Genomic DNA, 24,482 nt, shown 5'->3' on the forward strand with positions numbered 1-24,482 from the left:
CCAAGGGAAGAACTCCTCCAGTGAGGGCGGGAGCAAGGGAAAGGAAAGACAGGTTCTGGTGGTAGGGGACTCAATTATTAGAAGGACAGAGAGGGCAATCTGTCAAAAAGACCTTAAGTACGGACTGTCTGTTGTTTACCGGGCACTCGGGTTCAGCTCATCACGGATCTGGTGGACAGATTATTGGGTGGGGCTGGGGAAGATCCAGAGGTCATGGTACACGGGGGTACCAATGACAAAGTCAGAGGGAGATGGAGAGTCCTAAAAACTATTTCAAGGATTTCGGAGCTAAATTGAGGGGTAGGAGATCTAAGGTAGTATTTTCAGAAATACTTCCTGTACCTCAAGCCATGCCAGAGAGGCAGCGGGAGATTAGGGAAGTAAACAAGTGGCTGAGGAGCTGGTGTAGTAAGGAGGGTTTTGGGTTCCTGGATAACAGGGCTGACTTCTCAGTCGGCTACCAGCTCTTTAGTAGGGACGGATTGCACCTAAATGGGAAGGGTGCAGCCGTACTGGGAGAGAAGATGGCCAACAAGCTGGAGGGGCTAGGTGATGGGGGGGTGGGTACAGATGTAGAATTAGCCAGCGGGGAGCAAGGTTCAGCGGGCTCAAATGGGGTAATTAGCGGTAGGGTGTTCAGAGTTCCTAAACCCAAGGTGGGTAGGGGAAAAATCGCAAGAGCAGCCTAAAAATATCGAACGAGGATATGGTATGCAACCAGACAAAATTATGAGTTTTGTTTGCCAATGCTAGAAGCCTGGCCAACAAGATGGGAGAGCTGGAGCTGCTAATGTATGAGGAGAATTTCGATTTTGTGGGAATTTCTGAGACTTGGTTTGACAGCTCTCATGATTGGCTGGCGACCATTCAGGGGTATTCCCTATATCGCAGAGATAGAGAAGGTAAGGGGGAGGGGTATGTTTGTATATTAGGAACAGTGTGCAGGTAAATAGGAGGGACAATATCACAAATGGAGCTAAGGAGAAGGTAGAATCCCTATGGGTAGAACTTCAAAGGGAAGGCACTTCGGGGAAAGTAATATTGGGCGTATGCTATAGGCCCTCAAACCATAGGGAGGAGGGTGAGGTGGAAGTCCTATCACAGCTTGGAATAGCAGCAAGGATGGGAAATGTCATTATAATTGGGGACTTTAGCTATCCAGATATAGACTGGGCAGAAGGAACTGCACATTCATCTAAGGCTCGGCAGTTCCTAAATGTTTTGCAGGACAATTTCATGGGTGCACGTACCGATAAGAAACAATGCGGTACTAGACCTACTGATCACTAACAATACAGACCTACTCACGGATATTGAAATATGGGGGAACTTTGGAAACAGTGACCATAGGTCAATCAGTTTCAGTATAAATCACAGAAATAGGAAACACATGGTTAATATAAGGACACTAAATTTCAAAAAGAGCCAACTTCCCTAAACTGCGCTCTTTGCTAGACAATTTAAAATGGGATAGAACCCAAGGAAAAAAGAACACAGAGGAAAAAGGGGAGTGCTCCAAGAACATGTTAAATAAAGGGATTTTCAGTGCATTCCAAAGGGGAATAAGTTTAAAAGAGCAAAAATAATCCCTGGGTGGCTAAACTCCTACATAAAAATGCATATTAAAACTAAAGAAAAGGCCTTCAAAAAACACAAGGCTGAGGGGTCATTGGCAGCATTCAACCATTACAAAGAGTGCAATCAGAAATGTAAAGGCAAAATCAAGGTGGCTAAAATAGAACACGAAAGACATATAGCGGAAGAGAGTAAAAAGAACCCCAATAAATTATTTAAGTATATAAATAGTATGAAAGTGAGAACCAAACACATTGGCCCCATAAAAGACGACGAGGGGAATCTGGCCACAGAGGACAGAGAGAAGGCGAAAGTGCTAAATACATTTTTCTCTTTTGGTCTTCACGAAATAATTGGGGGCTACACTAACCAAGATTGTAATGTAGTTTGGACAAGGGTGTTCTTGTTAATTGTCGAAAGGTTTGGTGTGCAGGTTAATAAAATTGTGATACATTTGCATTTCACATCTTCAGATGGGGAAATAGTGGTGATTCTTATCTGAGAATTTCCGGATTGATATTTAAAACGAGACAAAGCCATGTATTATGCACATGGTAACAAACCTGGAAAACTTTTAGCAAACTTTATACGGAAAAGACAGCCAAAGGTAACTGTGTCATAGATTCCCATAGCAATCAGATGGTATAACTTCCAGCTGAGATTGCTAATGCTTAAATGAAATACTATCAAGATCTGTACAATCTCCAATTATATGAAAGCATACCCCAACCCACAGTTCCCAACATAATTTTTTTTTAATTCAGTTAAATTACCCACATTACAGCACAGAGCATTACAATCTCTCAATGCCCCCATCTCAGAAAAAGCAATAGCCAAAACCATCTGCGCTTTACCAGCGCATAAATCAACAGGTACAGATAGGTTCTTGGCAAAGTATTACAAAGCATTTCCAGATATTTTGATACCACATCTAGGTACTTTATTCAATGAAGTTGCCAATTTTGCCTCTTTTCCCGAAGAAATGCTACAGGCTACCATAAAAACGCTCCCTAAGCCAAGGAAGAAGCCAGATACACCACAAAATTTTAGGCCAATTTCTCTTAATATATCTTTAAAAATGTATGCAAAGATAATCGCCAATAGGTTGACTAAAGTAACCCCTTCTCGGCCTTTTGGCTAAGATCAAGTGTAGTATCTGTTCTTATCAGTTGGTATGGGCCTTAGCTAGTACCAGTATGACCGAAACCCGGAGCGCTCTGAGTATTGAGGTATGGGAAGTAGGTCATCTGGGAAAGCATGTGGGGCCCGCCGCCTTCTGATTCGAATGGGTTGAACTGTCCTAACCAGTTTGAAGGGAGCGGGAAGCCGGTTCGGGGGGGCCGGTGGAACTGCTCCTGGATGTAATGGGCTGAGGAACAGGATGGCGAGGGGAGGGCTTTCTCTCCTGGGTTTTGATCTGGCTTTTGTGGCGAGCCTGTCCCCAGTTGTAGGTAAGCTCTCTCTAAGCTGTCCAGGTTCTGATGTCTGCTGGTGGGGATAGGCTACACTCGGTCTGGCCGGGGGCTGAGATTGAAAAAGCCCGTAGTGTAAGTGCCCCTGGGGTGGCAGCCCAGGGGTGCCTTAATTTCTCACTGGTGAGGGGCAGCTCGCCTTGAGTTCTTTTGGCACCTTGGTCACTGCACTATGCACACCTTTTTCACACCTGCCTCTTGGGACAGGCCTTTTGGCTTGCACCAGAGGAATTTTTTATTCCGGCTGGAAGGCCTGCCTTGGTTCCTCACATGGCACCATTGCACTTTCCCCACTTCCCCTTCCCCACTTTTATGTTTTGTCTGTCTTTTTATTTGGAGTTGGTCAACTGCACTTTCACCTTTTTTCTTTATTTGCACAGACTGGAGTGTGTGGGTCCTCGGGCCCTGCCTTAAGTCTTGGGAGGGGGTGGATATGGCCTTTTGGCTTAGTTCGCCCTCTCCCATGGGGTCTCCCTTCGGGGGAGCCCTACTTAGTACTCGGCGGGGGCTGTTTCGGCAGTCCCCCTGAAGAACGGGGTCTGTCTGGTTTCGGCCAGACAGACCATGAGTACCTTGTGTCCCTGTCAGGAGTCTTGCGCCCCGGGGGACTGAGGTTTCGGGTCCTACCTCTTCGGAGGGAAGACCATTCGATTTCGCACACCCTGTGCTTTTTTGTGTTCTCACCTTGTGTGTGTGCACTTTTTTATGCACCGGGTGGAGTCTTTTGAGTGTGTTGCACACGCTACGGGCTTTAAAAAAAAAAAAAAAAAAAAAAAAAAAACCCCTTCTCTAGTAAAAACTGACCAGGCAGGCTTTGTGAAGGGAAGACAGGCCCCAGATGGAACACAGAGATTATTTAACCTACAGAAACAAGAAAGTAACCCACAGTAATTCTCACACTCAACGCTGAAAAAGCATTTGATAGAGTTCACTAGGGGTTTCTTTGAGCAACCCTCCATAAATTTGGATTCCAAGGATTCATATACTCGGTGATATCTGCAATATATACTCTCCTTAAGCCACTGTATATACCTCCAACACTATGTCCAACAGGTTTTACATCACAAATGGGGCACGCCAGAAAATGCCCTCTGTCACCCTTAATATTCTCACTCATGATGGAACCCCTGGCAGAGACCATTAGAATTGAAGTGTCTATATCAGGAATCGAGATTGCTAGATACAATCATAAAATAGGATTGTTTGCAGATGTTGTGGTCCCCCACATTGACCAAACGGGCTTCTTCCTTGGCTAGGGTACAGGCATTACTGCAGGAATATGGTTCTGTATCATATTATAAGCCAGTGGTGTCCAAACTTTTTTCAAAAAGGGCCAGATTTGATGAAGTGAACATGCGTGAGGGCCGACCATTTTGCCTGACATTCTTTGGACCATTAAAATTAAATGCAAATTAACTATTTTATGCAAAGTTTATTGCAAACGGCATACTTTTCATTTCGTCACATGGATGACAAATCTAAACAGGTGTTATGCCAGTTATCATGGAGAGAGAGCTGGTCCTGTTATACTAGCACCAAATTTATTTGTGTTTTTTAGTGCTCCCTTATCAGGCTAAAGCCTCGTACACACGATCAGATTATCGAACGATCTTGCGTCTGATTTTTGTTGCATGTTTGTCTCATATCGAAAGTGAAGAAGTTACTTTCATACGAAAATTCCCATACGACAGAATTCAACTTCAGAAGTGATGTCATGTGTTGAATTGTTTTGTATGTGTTCTTTCGTTTTCTGAGCATGCCTAGTCTGGCTATTATGATTTTTTTCGGACGATAACTGTACTAATTAAAGGAAAATCGGACGTTGTGTTGACGTACGATAAAAATTTTATAGCCTGCACATCCAGATTTTGTCGTCTGAAAATTCGTTATTGGCGGTTGAAAGCACTATACTAACAATCCGAAAATCAGCAGATCGTTCGTCGGATTAAATTTTACTTCAGATTTTCGTATCGTGTGCACAGGCCATAAGTCTGAGGCCATATTGAGCAAGGGATATAAAGCTGGTGAGGATGGGCAGTGGATGTTAACATTTAGTGTATTCACAAGTAACATGGGTGTTGAAAGATCCAAAGATCCCAGTGGTCCTGAGCAGCGCTCTGGGATTCACAGGGGCCACAACAATAGATTTTTCCAAATTATCTGTGGGGCCATATTAAAGCGGCCTGGGGGCCGCAAATGGCCCGCGGGCCGGACTTTGGACATGCCTGTTATAAGCTTAACGCTAATAAATCATGCACTTTGCCTATCAAAATTTCTAAGAAATTTGTAATGCAGCTCAAACAACAACAATTCTTCTTCCAGTTAGTAGACAAAACCCTACAATATTATGGTATTAATTCAGCCTACCCGACCTCACAAACATTTGAAGCTAACTTCCCCAGCTTATTAGACATCATAGGAAAGATCTAAAACACATCTCTTCTTATGAACTATCATGGTCGGGAAGAATAGCAGCTATGAAGATGATTCTACTACCTAAGCTCATATATTACTTCAGAACAATTCCCATTTGTTTACCAGAGTGCTTTTTTACTCTGTCAAACAAAATACTCAAGCAATTCATGTGGAAAAATAGCAGGGCGAAAATCTCATACTCAGTGCTTAATAAGCATAGATAGATAGGTGGGATGGGTTTCCCTGTAGTGCAAAAAATATCACAATGTGGCCATTTTGGACCAATTGAAGGCCTGGTTTGACCCCAACACGGACAAGCTATCACGACAGGGACCTTCCATCACTCCTATTAGCTATACTCACACAGGCTCCACTAACATATCCAGAGTTTCCCTCTATAGAAGCCACACTTAAGGCCTGGGACAAACTACACACTATCAGTTCAACCAGGTCTAGGGAAAGATGTGAGGATTTTCCCATCCAAACTCTCAAATATTTCATCCCTAACCTAAGGGTACTCCCGTGGATATGGTGCAACATATTGACATATAAAGATCTACTATCCAAATATACTGACCCCTTACCTTACTCCCAGATTCAAGTGTAGTATTTTCACACAAACCATCCTAATACCCATTATTTGCCTTATAAAGAGTCATAGGAATATCTACAAAAAAATGTTAACAAACCCAAAGGACACTCATGGCTTTACTTCACTCTCCAACATGAAGGGATCTTTCCCAAGTCCTCTAATATGATCAACTGGGAAAGAGATCTGGGATCCACATTCACCCCAGCGGAATGGCAATAAGCCATTAAAGCATATTATCATTATTCACATTGCACTAACCATTGGGGACTTATGCTAAAAATGACATATAGAACTTATCTAACTCCTGTTAGACTAGCCCAATTTTTCTCCTCAGAAAACGCATTCTGCTGGAGACAACGTGGAATGAGAGGCAGCATTCTTTATATCCTATGGGATTGTAAAAATTTACGTAGCTTCTGGAATGCAGTATTTGTTCCTATTTCATCTATAACTGGTTATATTATCAGACCAATCCCATATCTTGCACTACTTAACATTAAAATCAATACTGTTCCCACCAAATTTAGAAGCATGATAATGCTCCATCGCGGTTCAGTTTTTGCGGTCCCGGTATATTGCGTTTTTTTTTGTAATGTTATTTTACTATATAAATCATTAAAAATGAAATATTTTTGTGTTTTCCATAGCTCTTGCTATGTCTCTCAGTATCTTTTATGTGTTTAAATGAGTTTCTATTGTTTTAAAAGTATGTTTAAAGACCTTAAAATGCTTTTATACGTACAGTGACAGTAAAAAAATCATGCCTACAATGCATTTTAATAGGGTTTTTCTATTTCGCGGATTTTCACTTTTCGCGGCTGGGTCCGGAACGTAACCCCCGCAATGGAGGGGGGTTTAGTGTATTGATAACTGCGCGTCCTATTATCACTGCAAAATGGAAATCTGCTTTGACACCTAATATTTCTGAAGTAATTCACACAGTTAAATCCCAATACCAGTATGAGAAATACTTTGCATTACAATCTAACAGCATAGGCCCTTTCATGCCACAATGGAAGCCCTGGGTCTTACACCATCCAACAGTTGATGTAATATTTTTTTCTGGTTTAAGCTTCAATAAAAAACAATTGAAAGAGAACTTCCTGTTTTTAAAATCTAACAAACAGCTTTAGAGCTGATTTTACTGTTTGTGGTACTGTCCTCATAACCCACTGGATTGCCAATACAGTATATACTAAAATAGTCTGTATTTTGTTGCTGTTCCATACTAGAACCTCCTCTGGAATCTCAAATTTATAGTATTTTAAAAATTTTCCGGCATATCCAAATTTTGAAAAATTCTCAAAAAAAGAAAGGCTGCATCTAGGCTGACTAAGCACTTGACAATATCCCAGAAAGGTGAGGCTGGCTTTATAAAACAGTGAAGATGTAGAAGATACGCCATTGCTTTAAATAAGGCAATCAATTCTACTCTACTTTACTCTACAGTAATTCTGCAAGTTAAACCCACCTGGTCACGGGAATTTGTAGTCCTTGGTACCATGTCATCACACCAGTAACAGGTGTCAAAAAGTAATAAGAACATAGGTAATCGCATACAATAAGTCATTTTTAAATCTCAATAAATTCAGTGACATTGGATACAATCTCTATTTTGTTCATTGTGGTTTTATTTAAGAATATTGTGTTGTGTGGTCTCAGGATGATCTTGAAGTCAAGAATAAAATATTTTGCACCTACCTGTGTATATCCATATATTCCCAGTATTTGTGCCATTGGAATAGTTGTCACTGAAAAATGATCTCCTATAAACCCCACTAGTTTGTCTTCTCCAGAACATAAGTAATTAGGAACTGTCTTCCCTTGCCCAGATAACATGCTTAGAATATTCCTTACTGCCATACTAGTATATAAGCAAGAATCTGTTACATGAAATCCCAGTGTAATATTGGGTAATATTTCTGGATTCTGGTTGATTTTGTTTATGGCAAATTTTAAAGCAAGAACATTCAAAATTAACTTTGAATCCCTTCTGTAAAGTAAAAAAGTTGGGTAAAGGTAAATTTTCCCATTCTTTAAAATAATTTTAGACAACATTACAAAAGGTGTGTTATTTACAATATATAATACAATGTGCATGAGGCGAAATAGATGCCAATACTGTGATATTGTTATTGGTTAGCAACAAACTTAGCAGTAAGCAAAGTCAGAGCATATTGGCTCCATAAAGCATAGTCAGGGAAAGTTGGTTACAAGTGACAGGGGGAGGGCTAATGGATTAAATATATAATTTTTCTCAGTATTCACTATGGAAAAGGAGGGGTATAACAGACAAGATGATAGAGCAACACAGCAAGGGGTGTACCCTTAAGGATAATAGAAGCTAGTGTTTAAAAATTCTTGAAAAACTTAATGTAATTGTAAACAAATCACCAGGACCAAAAGTCCTCAAAAAACGTATCCAGGTCATTACTAGACTGTTATTCCTAATCTTTAGGGACATCTTACTGACCGAAATGGTACCAGCGGACTAGTGGAACTAACGTGGTGCCAATATTCAAAAAAGGGCCAAGATATAAACCAGGAAATTACAGGCCAATCAGCCTTACATCAGTAGTGTATAAACTATTGGAGGGGGCCAATAAGGGACCATATTCAAGAATTTGCTGATGAAAATAGTAAAATTAGTAATAACCAACATGGTATTATGAAAGGTCATTCATGCCAGACTAACCTTCTTTGAGGAACTGAGCTGTAATCCAGAGAGAGGAAAGCCTGTTGATGTAGTGTATAAAGATGGGCCAAAAAACCCTCCTGTTCGATTCACACCAGAACATGTAAACATTTTTGCCCGAGCCGCGAACTCTAGTAAAGTCTATGGGATCGAACATGAAAAATCAAACATCCCCATGTTAAAGGCTTATATTTAAGTTATTGGCCATAAAAAAATGCATGGGGGCCTAGATACTGCCCTGGGGGACATGTATCAATGTCATTTTTAAAGGAGCTGTGATTTTTATGGTGCTTGAAGTGAAACAATAAAAATGAAAAATTCCTTTAAATAAAGTGTATTTATTTATATAAAGTGTAGTCCCCTTAGGTCTGCTTGTAAAGTGGTACATCTGTGCAGTGTATAGAAGCTGCTGCAGCAAAACTGACATTTCTAAAGAAAAAAAAGCATTTAAATGTTCAATGCAAACAAAATTGAAAAGAAATGGCAAAAAGAAACAAAAACACGTGGTTCCCCCCCCCCCCAAATCCATACCAGACCTTTATTCGAGCATGCAGCCTGGCAGGTCAGGAAAGGAGGGGATGAACCACCCCCCCCCCCTCCTGAACCATACCACGCCACATGCCGTCAACATGGGGGGTGCTTTGGGGCGGGGGGAACTGTTTGTTGGGTCAAACAATTCGCCCATCTCTAGTAGTGTATCTAGATTTTGCCAAAGCTTTTGACATGGTACCCCATAAATACCTATACTACAAATTGAGGTCTGTTGGCATTGACAATAGGGTATGTACCTAGATAGAAAACTGGTGATAAATAGTGTTGATTCTGAATGATCTGGAGTTGTGAGTGGAGTGCCCCAGGGCTCTGTCTTGGGACCAATTCTGTTTAACTTGTTCATAAACTATATAAATGTTGGTATGGATACTTTAATCTTGGTTTTTGCTGATGATATGAAGCTAAGCAGGGTAATAACTTGACAACAGGATATTGAAACTTAACCAGAACACCCAATTAAAATAGAGGGGTGAGCAACTACATGGTTCAATGTAGGGAAATGTAAAGTTATGCATTTGGGGCTAAAAAATTAATGCAGGATACAGGCTAGGGGGAGAACCTCTAGGGGAATCAAGGGTGAAAAAGGATCTGGGGGTTCTAGTTGATGACTCAGCAATAGCATGCAATGCCAAGCTGCAGCAAACAAGGCCGGCAGACTATTAGCATGCATTAAAAAGGGGATATAATCAAGAGATATATCTATAATTCTACCGCTTTACAAAACTTTGGTTTGGCGGTATCTTGAGTATGCTGTACAGTTCTGGTCACCAGTCCTCAGTGTTGTGGAAATTGTATTAAGACTAGTGTGGACATTTTTCAGGATGTGTTTTATTTAGCTTGTCATTATGGCTCCTGTCGTTGGTTTGCTTGCAATACGCTCATTAGAGCGTGTACGTGTGAACGGGTATTGGGGAAAGACTACTGGCAGTGAAAACCTTCCCTTAGATGTGTAGACGTGTTCGCTCTACATAGACATCTCTGCCGGCGAGCACTCCATGTGCTATGCGCGGGTCTGTTTGCCGATAGAAATCTATGTGTATTGTGGTGCGGAGTTCAAGGATCAAGCAGCAGGGATATGACCACCAGCGGGGGCCCCTGTAAAATGTGAAGATTTGTTCACTTGGCAAGGATATGTTTTTTTTTTTTTCTAAACTTGTTTATTTTAATTCGCAAGAACAGAGAATACAAGGTTTGGTGATATTGCCTAAATACCAATGAAAATACAAAACAGTTGCATAGTGAACAATACTTATAAAGGAGTTCAATACAAAGAAAAGTAGATACATAACGTTGTATGAGTCAGAGTAAAAAGGTTGGGCAATGGGTGTTATTACATACTTGATGATGACAATATGATAAAGATATACAACCCATGTGAGCACCTTAGACGGTTCCTGTAATGTACCATCATTAGAGTATGGCGATTCATTGAGGCGAAGAATCAAGGAGGTCATCGTTGGAGAATGTGAATGGCAGGATGCCTATGTCCAGCACAAGCATCCGGAGTATGTTGACCTTGTATTGTATTGGGTGGTGGGAATTGGGGGATAGGTAGATGGATGGCTAGTATTAAGGTGGTAGTGGGAAGGAAGGGAAGGAAATAGGAGAAGTACATATAGATTTAGGGGATAATAATTAGTGATTGGAAGGCAAAGTTGAAGCAATCAAATTTAACAGTAAATGTATATATATGGTAGTAGTGTGCAACCCATCCTGGAATGTAAACATAGAAACATAGAATGTGTCGGCAGATAACAACCATTTGGCCCATCTAGTCTGCCCAATATATCTGAATCCTATGAATAGTCCCTGGCCCTATCTTATATGAAGGATAGCCTTATGCCTATCCCATGCATGCTTAAACTCCTTCACTGTATTTGCAGCTACCACTTCTGCAGGAAGGTTATTCCATGCATCCACTACTCTCTCAGTGAAGTAATACTTCCTCATATTACTTTTAAACCTTTGCCCCTCTAATTTAAAACTGTGTCCTCTTGTGGTAGTTTTTCTTCTTTTAAATATGCTCTCCTCCTTTACCGAGTTGATTCCCTTTATGTATTTAAAAGTTTCTATCATATCCCCTCTGTCTCTTCTTTCTTCCAAGCTATACATGTTAAGGTCCTTTAACCTTTCCTGGTAAGTTTTTTCCTGCAATCCATGTGCTAGTTTAGTAGCTCTTCTCTGAACTCTCTCTAGAGTATCTATATCCTTCTGGAGATATGGCCTCCAGTACTGCGCACAATACTCCAAGTGAGGTCTCACCAGTGTTCTGTACAGTGGCATAAGCACTTCTCTCTTTCTACTGCTTATACCTCTCCCTATACATCCAAACATTCTGCTGGCATTTCGTGCTGCTCTATTACATTGTCTTCCCACCTTTAAGTCTTCTGAAAGAATTACTCCTAAATCCCTTTCCTCAGATACTGAGGTCAGGACTGTGTCAAATATTCTATATTCTGGGGCGTGGCTTGGATGTAGAGCGGAACGGACGTCTGCCCTGAGAGCTCCTGCCATCCTGATTCAATCTATGCCATCCTGGGGAATCCGCTGACTGTACCTGCCTAGGTTTCATCTCTAACTGCTGAGGATCGATCTCCTGCTCTAATATGCCGTCCAAGGGGAAGAAATCGGCAACTCCGTGCAAGCCTGTCACGCGCCAGGCCCTGCCTGCGGCCTGCCCGGACGCCATCTTGACGGAACGGCTTCGGGCCTTGCTGGCAGAGATGGAGGATGCGCGGGTCGCCAGCCCTGATCCGGCTGTTCCGGGCAAGGACGTGGGAGCCGATACGGCGGTCATCCTGCAAGCCATCGAGCACAGCAAGACCTCGCTTCTGGTCCGCATTGATCATCTTGCGGAAGAGTGCAACTTGATTCGCAACGATCTCGACAAGATCCGAGGCCGCCTCACGGAGGTTGAGGATAGGGTATCCACGACGGAAGATTCGACGGCCCGCCATTCTGGCCTGCTGGATGCCCTGCAACAAAAGGTGGACACGCTTATGGCTAAGGCGGATGATGCGGAGAACCGCATGAGGCGCAACAATGTCCGGGTCCTCGGCCTGCCTGAGGGAGCGGAGGGTGAGACCCCGGCGGAGTTTGCGGAGGGGTTCTTCAGGCAGCTTCTGGACCTTCGGGAGGTGTCGCCCACGTATGTGGTGGAGCGGGCACACCGGGTCCCTACCGGCAAAAAGATTCCTGGAGCCCCTCCTAGACCCTTCCTGGTCCGCTTCCTTAATTACCGGGACCGGGACCGCATCCTGGGTGAGGCCCGGAAGCACCCCGAACTGCGATTCGAGAATGCCTCTATCCAGCTCTATGCGGACTTCTCGGCTGACCTCCAGAGGAAGAGAAAGTCCTTTACTGATGTCCGGCGCCGACTACGCGAAAAGGGGGTCCAGTACGGCATGTTATACCCGAGTCGGCTTCGGGTCACTCATGGGGGCACGGTGCGGTTCTTCAATACCCCGGACGACGCGGATGCCTGGCTGCTGACCATTCGTTGAGAGGTGTGAGTAATGGCTCCTATCTGCACTGCTGTTCTTCCTCGTCCTGCCTGGATCCGTGCAGCTGCACCCCTTTCTCTCCCTTGCTTCCCTAGATGACTCTTTACCCCGGTTTTCTTCACTCTGGATCCCTGGGTTATCCTCTCCCTGTTTTTGCCTTGACCCCCATTTTTTATTTTTTAGATGAGACCTTGGTCTCCCCTTGCCTCATTGCTCCTTGTTGGGATGGTTTATCTTTTCCTATGATGAGGAGCTCTCGGGCTCTACTACTCTGGTGTCCTACACGGAAAATTGTTATTTTTTATTTTTTTTGACACTGCGATTGACTGTTTATTTTTCTTTCATCGCCCTTTTCCCTTGCCACTGACTGTGCAGTGGGGTGCCACCCGCCTCCCCTGTTTTTCGCGGGTGGCTCTCTCACGGCACCCCATGCTTGCGGCCTGAAGTAACTGTTTCCCTCTTGTGGCCGCAAGAGGTACCACATGTTTTTGGGATGAAGCCGTGCCAGGGTGTTGTTGTTTTCCTGGTCGGCAGGGACTATTTTTTTTGGGACTGTCTTAATTTTTCTTTTTTATTGTTGTTTTGTGCTACTGGGTTTTTCTTTTTTTTTCTCATGGCTGCTAGCTCACTGTCTTATATTTTGTGCTCAGACGTTCTCTCTATTATGTATCTTTACCGAGTACTGTTTGATCCTTGGTCCGGCCAGTGTATAACTGGTGGGGAGGAGTGTGTGGTGTGGGGACCTCCCCTCCTGGAGCCGCTGGGTCGCTCCCTCCCTGGGATCCTGCAGCCGTCTTGCTTTGGATGCCATGGCGGGAGGTATTAAGCTGCTTTCGTGGAATGTACGGGGACTGAATAATAAAATTAAACGTTCCCTAATGTTCAAATATCTCCAATCTCATAAGCCGCATATTCTGTTTCTCCAGGAAACGCATCTGACTGGGAGCTCGGTACTGGCACTACGCCGGCGCTGGGTGGGGCATTCCTTTCACGCCACGCACTCCTCCTATGCAAGAGGGGTATCTATCCTTGTCAACAAGTCGTTCCCATGCCATATAGAGCAGGTTGTTACTGATCCGCAGGGCCGATATATTATTCTTGCATTGCGGTTTGAGGCCAAATTGTATGTGTTTGTAAATGTATATGTGCCCCCGCCTTTCTCTAGTGCTGTGTTGTATCTGATTTACGAGCGCCTGGCTGCTTTCTCCACCCCGGGGATCTTCCTGGCTGGTGACTTCAATGCCATCTTGGATGGGACGCTTGACACATCCAACCCGAGCAGGCAAGGGTGCCCTGAATTTGTTCACTGGGCTTCTGCCTTACAGCTAACTGATATTTGGAGGTGGAAAAATCCTGACCTCCGCCATTTCACACATGTGTCGGCGCCCCATAGGTCTGGATCGCGTATTGACCTCGCCTTCTGCCCTCCTTCGGCTCTCCGGCTTGTGAACTCTGCCGTGTACCTACCTTCGGGTTTGTCGGATCACTCCCCGCTGGAGCTCACGTTGGAGCTGGGGGGCCGGAGGGGGAACGAGTGTTGGAGGCTGGGCACAAGATGGCTGCGGGACTCTGGGGTGGAGGAGGCGATGCAGGGCAAGATCTCTCAATATTGGGACCGTAATGAGGATACATCTACACCTATGATTTGCTGGGACGCTTTTAAAGCCACTATTCGTGGGGAGTACATTAGTGCTATTAAGGCGGCCAGGGTGGAGGGCGCTGCGGAGCTGCTGGCGTTAGAAGAAGGGGTATCCTTGGCTGAATCTGATTTTGCCTTGGATCAGACTCCTGAGGCGCACTCCTCCCTGGCCCAGGCCCAGAGGGCGTTACATTTGCATGTCTCCTCGGCCGCCTTGGCGGAGGTTGGCTCACTCAGGGCTAGAGTGTTTGGGGGTGGTGACAGGAACGGGAGGCTCCTGGCTAACCTGGTGGCGGATTCTAAATCTCAAACAGTTGTCCCCCTTATCCGAACGGAGGCGGGGGACACCACTGCGGACCCTGCTGCTATTCTTGATGAGTTTCGAAATTACTATCAACGTCTGTATTCTGTGCCCTCCCCTCCGCGGGACGTGGTGGACCTGGGGACTCTTGGGGATCTCTCCTTGCCGCACTTGGACGAGGATGAGGCCGCTTCCTTGGAGGCGGACTTGACCTTGGAGGAGGTGGAGGCGGCCATCCGCTCTCTTCCCCCTGAGAAGACCCCGGGTCCGGACGGCCTGCCGGGGGATTGGTATAAAATGTATATTGCAGACCTGGCCCCCAGATTGTGCAGTCTATACCGAGCCAGTCTGGAGGCTGGCGCGCTTCCGGACTCATTAGCTCAGGCCCACATTGTGCTGATCTTGAAACCTGGCAAAGACCCTACCCTCTGCTCGGCCTATCGGCCGATTTCCCTTCTTAATTATGATTTGAAGATTCTCACAAAAATCCTTGCCACTAGGTTGATGAAGGTCCTCCCGCTCTTAGTCGACATTGACCAAACGGGCTTCATGCCGGGAAAATCTACGGATATCAATATCCGCCGGGTGTATACACATCTGCAAGTCCCGGCGGAGGATCAAAGTCAGCGAGTCTTGGTGTCATTGGATCTAGAGAAAGCCTTTGACTCTGTGGCCTGGCCCTACCTTAGTGAGGTGCTCCGCTCGTTTGGTTTTGGTCCTACCTTCCGCAAATGGATTGACATACTTTACAGTAAGCCTCAGGCACAGATCAAGTTGGGGGGTAGGGTGTCGCCTGTATTTGATATCCGACGTGGCACCCGTCAGGGGTGTCCACTGTCGCCGGCGTTGTTTTCGCTGGCGGTGGAGCCCCTGGCGAGGGCTGTTCGGGGTTCCGGAGAGATCGGGGGGATTCGGGTGGGGTCCCTGGAGGAAAAGCTGGCGTTGTACGCGGATGATATCATTCTGTTCCTCCGGGACCCGGGCCCCTCCCTCCGGGCTGTCCTGGCCCTGCTGTCACGTTTTACGGAGCTGTCGGGCCTCCGAGTGAACTGGGAGAAATCTCTCTTGCTCCCGGTGGACGCGGAATCCCGGACACGGGCGGACCCCTCTTTGCCCTTGTGCTGGGCGGACAGTGTCAGATACCTGGGGGTCACGATCTCCCCGAGGGTGCAGGATTTCTGTGCTCTGAATCTTTACCCTCTCCTCCAGTCCTTCAAGGACAGGCTCCGGGCGTGGGCGAATCTCCCGCTGACTTTGATTGGGCGCATAAACCTTGTTAAAATGAAGTTGTTGCCTCCCCTACTATATGTTTTGCGGCAGTCGCCGGTGTGGATCCCGAAACGGATCTTTAGAGCCATTCACTCTCAAATGACCACCTTCATATGGGGGGCTCGCCCCCCGAGACTGCGGCTAGCTGTCCTACAGCGGCCCTGGACGCATGGGGGTCTGGCTTGCCCGGATTTCTTCATGTATTTCATTGCAGGTCTGTTGACTCATGCCCACAACTGGCTTGTATCGGATGACGCGAACTCTGCGGTGGTGCTTGAGGCGGCGCTTCTGGGGTCCTATGAGGCACTGCGCAACGCCCTGTTCCGTGGCGCCCGTGCCCCATATCCCCTCACCAACTCTATGAAGGCGGTCATCAGGGCTTGGGTGCTGGTCTCTCCTTATACTAAATCTGACCCCCACGGGCTCTCGCCTAATACCCCCTTATGGCGCAATCCGGAGTTGCCTGAGTTCTTACTCATTCCTGACCCGTCTCTGTGGGCCTCTAGGGGTATAAAGTGTCTCTCACACATTTGTCAAGGAGAGGGTTTGCTGAGCTTTGATAGGCTTAAGGCCAATTTTGATCTACCCAACTCATACTTTTTCAGGTTCCTGCAACTTCGCCACGCCTTTCGGACTCAGTTTGGGGGTTCTCCCCCTGATATGACTCCGGCGGATTTGGAGCTCCTCCTTAGGGACGAAAATCTTCGGAAACCGCTGTCCTCCATCTACAGATCCTTGCTGCCAGGCGTGCATGTGGGTCTGGAGAGATTGCAGGAATTCTGGGCGGCGGAGGTGCGGGACCTGGACACGGAGGATTGGGAGGATGTCTGGGACTACCCGTTTAAATATTTGGTCTCCTCGAGGGACCGGCTGGTCCAATTTAAAATTGTACATAGGTTCCACCTTACGCCCTCCAGATTACACAGGGTGTCTTCTGACATCCCGGATGCCTGTTGGCGCTGTAATGGGGATTCCCCGTCCTATACCCATATGATCTGGCACTGTCCGTCCCTGCTGGGGTTTTGGTCTGAGGTCCGGGGTTTCATTACCAAACTGACTACTATTCCTATCCCGGCTGAGATTGAGATTTGTATTTTGGGGTTGGTGAACGGGCTGGCCCATTCTGTTGCTACACGTACCCTCCTGGGGCTTCTGCTCTTCTATGCCAGGAAACTGGTGGTGATGCGTTGGAGAGCCCCTGGGATCCCGACATTGTCACAATGGAAAACGCTGGTGAACTCCATGATACCTCTATATAAAGCGGTGTACAAGTTTAGGGGATGTTCCAAAAAATTCCACAAAGTGTGGGATCTGTGGTTGGATGCTGCAGATACCGCTGATGATTCCTCGGCTCCGGCCGTTGATGTAACTCGACCAGCTACTTAGGTTTATGTGTATATATGCTTTGTGCTATGTGAAGCTTGTGATTTACGGTGTGCACTGGACCGCGATTAGGACCACCAATGCTTAGAGGACTCGGTACATACCTGTGATACTCTTGACTATCTTGAGCTGCAGCCACTGTTGGGGGGTTAGTGGGGGGGTTCCCCCCCCCCCCCTATTGTTTGTTCTGCTCTCTATGTTTTTTTTTTGTTTCTCTTTTTTTGTTGTTTTATTTTTTGAGCCGGGGTATGCCCAAATGGCTCTGTTTTGTATGTTGCTATGAAACTTAATAAACATAATTTTCAAAAAAAAAAAATATTCTATATTCTGCCCTTGGGTTTTTACGCCCCAGGTGCATTATCTTGCACTTATCCACATTAAATTTCAGTTGCCAGAGTTCTGACCATTCTTCTAGTTTTCCTAAATCCTTTTCCATTTGGCGTTTTCCTCCAGGAACATCAACCCTGTTACATATCTTTGTGTCATCAGCAAAAAGACAAACCTTACCATCGAGGCCTTTTGCAATATCACTTATGAAGATATTAAACAAAATTGGTCCCAGTACAGATCCCTGAGGTACCCCACTGGTAACATGACCTTGTTCTGAATGTTCTCCATTGACTACAACCCTCTGTTTTCTGTCACTCAGCCACTGCCTAATCCACTCAACAATATGGGAGTCCATGCTCAATGACTGCAGTTTGTTGAACTCCTTTATGCGCCTCTGCCTATCATTCTGAACATTATGCACAGGCAGAACTTCAGAAAATGAAATGGTGGATGCAAAATCCTGTACGTCATTACCAAGTGTGATAAAAGATTTTTTCACCTCTGACACTTCATTGCAAGCCAGGTCATTTGTCCCTAGATGGACAAGAACATCCACGTCCCCTTCCTGCTTTGCTTGCTTAACAATATTAATAATACGTCTTCTATCTCGTCTAGCAGTAGCACCAGGGAGACATCTCACAAAACCATTTTCTTTAAGCTCCACACTTCTTATGATTGAATCACCCAGCAACAGCTGCTTCCTTTGAGACTTTACTTTATCTTTTTTGTCCTTGGCTGCAGTCTTGCATACATTAGACATAGGAGTCGATGGTTTCTCACCCTCTGTGCTTGAGTCCATATTCATGTTGTCCTTACATTCTGAGAGTGCAGCAAATGAATTATGGAGAACCACCGACTGTGGGACATGTCTTCTATCCACCACTTTAAGTCTTCCAGAACCTACAGTAACCCATCTGCCATTTCTGGGGGTCCTCTGTGGCAGTGGCATTGCAGCAGTTCCAGCTGGAGTTTGTTTAACAGATAATTTAAATATCTATGATTTCAAAAATGCAATTTCCTGCTGCAGTAAGGAGAATTGTCTACAGATCTGACAGCATCCGAATCTCCAAAGAGTGTAACATGAAATAAATGCACAACAATTCCTGCACTGAACCAAGTCTGCCATTTTAAAGAGGAAAAAAAAAAATTTTGTAAATTTAAGTCAAACAAATCTTACCTTTTTGTTTCTATTTTTTCCCCACCTTCCAGCCTACCTCCTGACTGTCTCCTGCAATATCTCTGTATCAGTATGTATCAGGTGTTTTTATTGCTAATTGTCATAGGAGAAAGTAAAATAGTAAGGATGCTTTATTATCAGGTTTGAAATGCATTATGGTAATCAGTGGAGGACTTAAAGTGTACCCAACAGGACCAAATGTTAGTGAATTTATTTGGGTTGTCTGAGGCAATGGAAATAAGTTCTTCCATTTTGGCGATTTTGTTGATACGAGTGTACCATTCTCTTATCGATGGGGGTCTTGTTTTACCCCAGAGTTTGGGTATGCACATCTTGGCTGAGTTTATTAACATCATAGCAAGTTATTTATAGTAGAGTGAGCTGTTTGATGTGCAATGGTGGAGGAGAAGTTGTGCAGGTGAATATTCCAGTGTGATTGAGGTTATTTTTTGAGTTAGGTCATGGACTTTTTTCCAGAAAGGTTGTATGATAGGACATGTCCACCAAATATGTAAGAGATCGGCTCGTGGGAGGTGGCATCTCCAGCATTGGTCCGAAAGTTTGGGGCTACATTTGTGTAGAATATGTGGAGTGCAATACCAATGGGACAGAACTGTATAATTTTTTTCTTATATAGAAACGTTTATCAAACCTTTTAAGTATGTGTCTGTATATCCTTTCCCACTCGTTATCAGTTAGTTGAAGTTGGAGATCTCAAGACCAAGCCTTCCCTTCATCCGATTTGGTGTTTTGCCATAACATATTATGGATTAAGGATATGAGATGCCTTTGGGGGGATGATGAAAGACATAGTTTTTCAAATGGGGGTCAAAGGAGGTATCTGGGGTGTCGCTATAGCATGATTTATAGTAAAGGGAGGATGACCAGCGCTATGGATTAAAGATATATGAGGGGACAAATAGATAAATAAATAGAAGGTGTGAGCTGCCACCAATCAACCCTTAAGTGCAAGGGTGAAAGTGAAATATATTATGTGGTGATTGGTATCGGCGCTACCTTACAGTATAAAACGTGACTTCCCCAAAGTGTAGGTGAAAAAATATATAAGGGTGTCAACAAAAAATATTTTTTTTTTTTGTGAGTGAATTAAATGAGATAAACAATCCGTGTGTTTATTAAATTTCAAATAAAAAACAAATATAGTGATACATGTGCAATATACATATCGAAAATGGTGGAAAAAAAGAAAGAAAATTATGGGGGGGGGGGGGGGGAGGGGGGAGGGGGGTGTTCCCACAACCCCAAGTGTTATATCAGGTATATACTTTTTCTGATATATTTGTGCCACGCAAGTATTGAAAATAAACAGGTGCTACTGTGCAGAGTTCGAAATGACCACAACCACAAGTGTTATATCAGGACTTTCCCTGATATATGTGCCACACATGTGCTAGAAATAAGCAAAAGCTGCTGTGCAGAGTCCAAAGTGTCCACTAGGTGGCGTCTGCAATACGACCTGTGCAGCTGTATGGGGGGTCTCTTCTTCGTATTTGGGGGAGCACTTCCGAGCCGGTGGTCTGGTGCCCTAAATGCTCATAACGAAAGAAGGCCCCAAAGTGAATAGATAATCCATACAATAGCGGCAAAAAAGCGCAGTACACTCACTGTTAAGATGATCTGGATCAGAGTAGACAAAAACAGTCCGCGCCGGGATGCTTCCGCGTTCCACGGCCGACAACCGGAAGTGACGTTACACGTTCTAGACTCCGCCCTACGCGTTTCGTCAGAGGGACGTCAACTGGAGCGGCCTTCTTTCGTTATGAGCATTTAGGGCACCAGACCACATGTGTGGCACATATATCAGGGAAAGTCCTGATATAACACTTGTGGTTGTGGTCATTTCGAACTCTGCACAGTAGCACCTGTTTATTTTTAATACTTGCGTGGCACAAATATATCAGAAAAAGTATATACCTGATATAACACTTGGGGTTGTGGGAACACCCCCCTCCCCCCTCCCCATAATTTCCTTTCTTTTTTTCCACCATTTTCGATATGTATATTGCACATGTACCCCCCCCCCCCCATAATTTTCTTTCTTTTTTTCCACCATTTTCGATATGTATATTGCACATGTATCACTATATTTGTTTTTTATTTGAAAAAAACATGTATCACTATATTTGTTTTTTATTTGAAATTTAATAAACACACGGATTGTTTATCTCATTTAATTCACTCACAAAAAAAAAATATTTTTTGTTGACACCCTTATATATTTTTTCACCTACACTTTGGGGAAGTCACGTTTTATACTGTAAGGTAGCGCCGATACCAATCACCACATAATATATAGCATGATTTATGCTGGCGTTGTAATGTTTAAGTTGCTGGAAGTGTAGGAAATTTAATTGCGGTTCTGCCCATTTCTCATTCAATTCCAATTGTGGTTTCAGTTTGCCTCCTCTGAGTAGATGGTGCAAATGGAGACCAGTAAAAGGCTGTTTGGAAGAGAATGGATGGTGAGACATACGCGGTAGAAAATCTGGGTTAGATAGCACTGGAGTAAGTAGGCTTGGGTGGGGTGACAGTTTGAGTTTTGTGACAATTTATGCTGAACACTCTAAGGTAGGGCCTATAGTAGGATGAGACAATAGGTTGATAAGGATGTGTGTGCGTTTAAGCCACGGGATGGTACTGATATGAGGGACCACAAAGGAGTTTTCCAAGGAAATCCAGTCTTTAAGCTGTGAGTGTGTGTGCCATTCCACTACTCTTTGTAGATGGCAGGCCCAGTAATAGTGTAGGGGATTTGGGAGGCCAATTCCTCCTTTGCTTTTAGGTTTGGTTAAAATGTATGAATTGTATTTTAGGGCGTTTGTGGTTCCATATGAAGGCTCTGAACAATTTGGTAAGTGAGAGAAAGAAGGTGTTCGGTATTTTAATAGGAATAGTTTGGAGAACATAAAGGATGCTGGGTAGGACGTTCATCATGAGAATTGCTATTCTACCAAAGCAAGAAAAATTAGATTTGTTCCAATTATCAAGGTCGGTCTTTATACTATTAAGAATTGGTTTGAAATTAGTGTTGTATAGATTCTCGAGTTTTGCAGGTAATTGGATTCCTAAGTATGTTAGGGAATGTTTTTGCCAGGAAAATGGAAAGTTTAGTGAGCAGGAATTGACTTGTTCATGGGGTAGTGAGATGTTTAGGGCATGCGATTTATCAAAACTGATTTTGAAGTTAGAAATATATAGAAAAAGTTTGAAGTCTTGTAGAAGGTTGGGGAGGGTAATGTGTGGGTCCATCAGGAATAGGAGAATGTCATCTGCAAAGGCAGCAATTTTGTAGTGTTTGTTGGCCGTAGAAACCCCCTTAATGTTGGCAATGGCACGTATGCAATTAAGTAGTGGTTCGAGGGTGAGGACAAATAGAATGGGCGATAGGGGGCATCCCTGTTTGGTGACATTTCTTATGGAAAGGCATTTGATAGGCCATACACATGTATTTGTGCTGTAGGATGACTATAGAGGGACATTATGAGTTTTTAAAGGCGTTCACCTAATCCTAGGGAGCGTAAGACAGATTGTAGATAGTCCCAGGCCAGCCTATCAAATGCCTTTTCAGCATCTAGTGATAAAAAGAAACCAGGGATTTTATTCTTGGTGAGTCAATGGTGGATGTTTAGGGCTTTTATAGTATTATCCCTGGACTCTCTGCCAGGAATGAAACTTACCTGGTCAGTTGATATCAGATTGTTGAGAAGGGGTAATATTCTGTTAGTGAGTATTTTTGCGAAGATTTTAATATCGTTATTGAGAAGCGAAATGGGTCTGTAATTGGAGGCTAGTTCATGATCTTTGCCCGGTTTTGGAATTACCGAAACATAGACTTCTAAGGGATTATTTGGTTGGGTATTTGGGTAAGAACGTTTATTGAAAGCTTTCAAGAATGGTTCAACTAAGGGGTCAATGAAGGTTTTATAATAGGCCATTGAGAATCCGTCGGGGCCAGGACATTTTCCCTGTTTCATTTGGGAAATGGCAGTCTTGAATTCATCTCCGCTAAGTGGGTCGTTGAGTGCTTTGGTTTGTAATAAATTCAAGGGTTTGGGAAAGTGTAATTTCAGGAAGTCGTCAATGATTGTTTGTCTTGGTTTGTTGTTTCCTGGGGGTTTTTGTTCCTGGGGAAGATTGTAGAGCTTTGTATAGAATTGGGCAAAGTATTCAGCTATATCCTCACTTTTAGACCACTGCTGACCAGATGCCATTCGTATTTTGCGTATAGTATTGTTTGCTTTTTTGGATTGCAGGGCTCTGGCCAGCAGTCGTGCACTCTTGTTACTATGTTGATAAAAGAGTTTTTGAGATAGGGCGTAATTTTTCCTGATCTTTTTCCCCAGTTCTTCTATCAGTAGATTTTGAGTGTGTTCTAATTCTAATTGATGGGTTTTTGCCATGTTCACTTTGTGTATTCTTTCTAGGTTCTTTATTTTTTTGAGAAGGGAGTTAACTTGTAGTTGTTTGGCTCGTTTACGTTGGGTCGAGAATTGTAGCAAGATACCTCTAATGACACATTTGTGAGCTTCCCATTGGATCTGTGTCTGGCGTGACGTTTTGAGTGAAATATCCAGTAATGTTTTGTGTGAGAGAGGCCAAATGGGATGGGTCAGTATGTAGGGATGCATCTACAGTAGATGCCAGGATTTAGAGAAAAGAGTTTGTTCAGGGAAAGTGATGGTAGCAGAGATCGGGTGGTGGTCGGAGAGAAATGTGGGTTCGATGGTTGCCTGGTCTAGGTAGGATAGGTCTTTTTGGCAAAGGAATATATAATCAATCCTGGAGTAGCGGTTGTGTGGTGGGGAGAAGAATGTATAATCCTTCGTGTTTGGGTGTAGAGTTCTCCAGGTGTCATGTAGGAGTAGGTCATGTAACTGAATTTTAATTTGGCGGAGGGCTTTAAATGGAATAGAGCATGTGCTGGTGGAAGTGTCCAGAATTGGGTTGAGAGGAACATTGAAATCACATCCCAGAAGTAGTATGCCTGCGTGAATGACTGATAGTGCGGTAGTAATTTCTCGAAAAAAAGTCACTTGTGCTGATTTTGGTGCTCATATATTAGCGATAGTGATTGTTTTTTTCTAGACTGTGCCTTTGATGAATAAATACCTACCATCCTTATCTATAAGGGTGTCAGAAATAGTGCTGGGCAAACATTTAGAGATGAGGACAGTAACGCCTTTTGTTTTTGCCTGTAGGTTTATTGCATGATAGACTGTTGGGTAGTGTTTATTTGTTAATTTAGGAATATTGTATGACTTGAAATGTGTTTCCTGTAAAAGAACACTATCGGCTTTAAGTCTTCGGATATATAGAAAAAGTTGGGATCTCTTCTCTGGAATATTTAAGTTGTTCAAAGATACGCTTTTTATTGAATTCAATTTGGATGAATGTTGAGATTGTGTCATTGTGAAAAATGATAGTGCCAGTTATCAGTGTATGTATGGATGTTGAAATGGGGTATTGAAGTGAAAGGGATGGTAGAGAAATTAAGGGTAGCGGGTCAAGGGTGAAGAGAAGGGGAAACTCCAACTGCCCAGGTAGACCAGATATCCAGC

This window comes from Pelophylax lessonae (assembly GCF_965119305.1).
Source record: "Pelophylax lessonae genome assembly, chromosome: 1".
NCBI classification, from domain to species: Eukaryota; Metazoa; Chordata; class Amphibia; order Anura; family Ranidae; genus Pelophylax; species Pelophylax lessonae.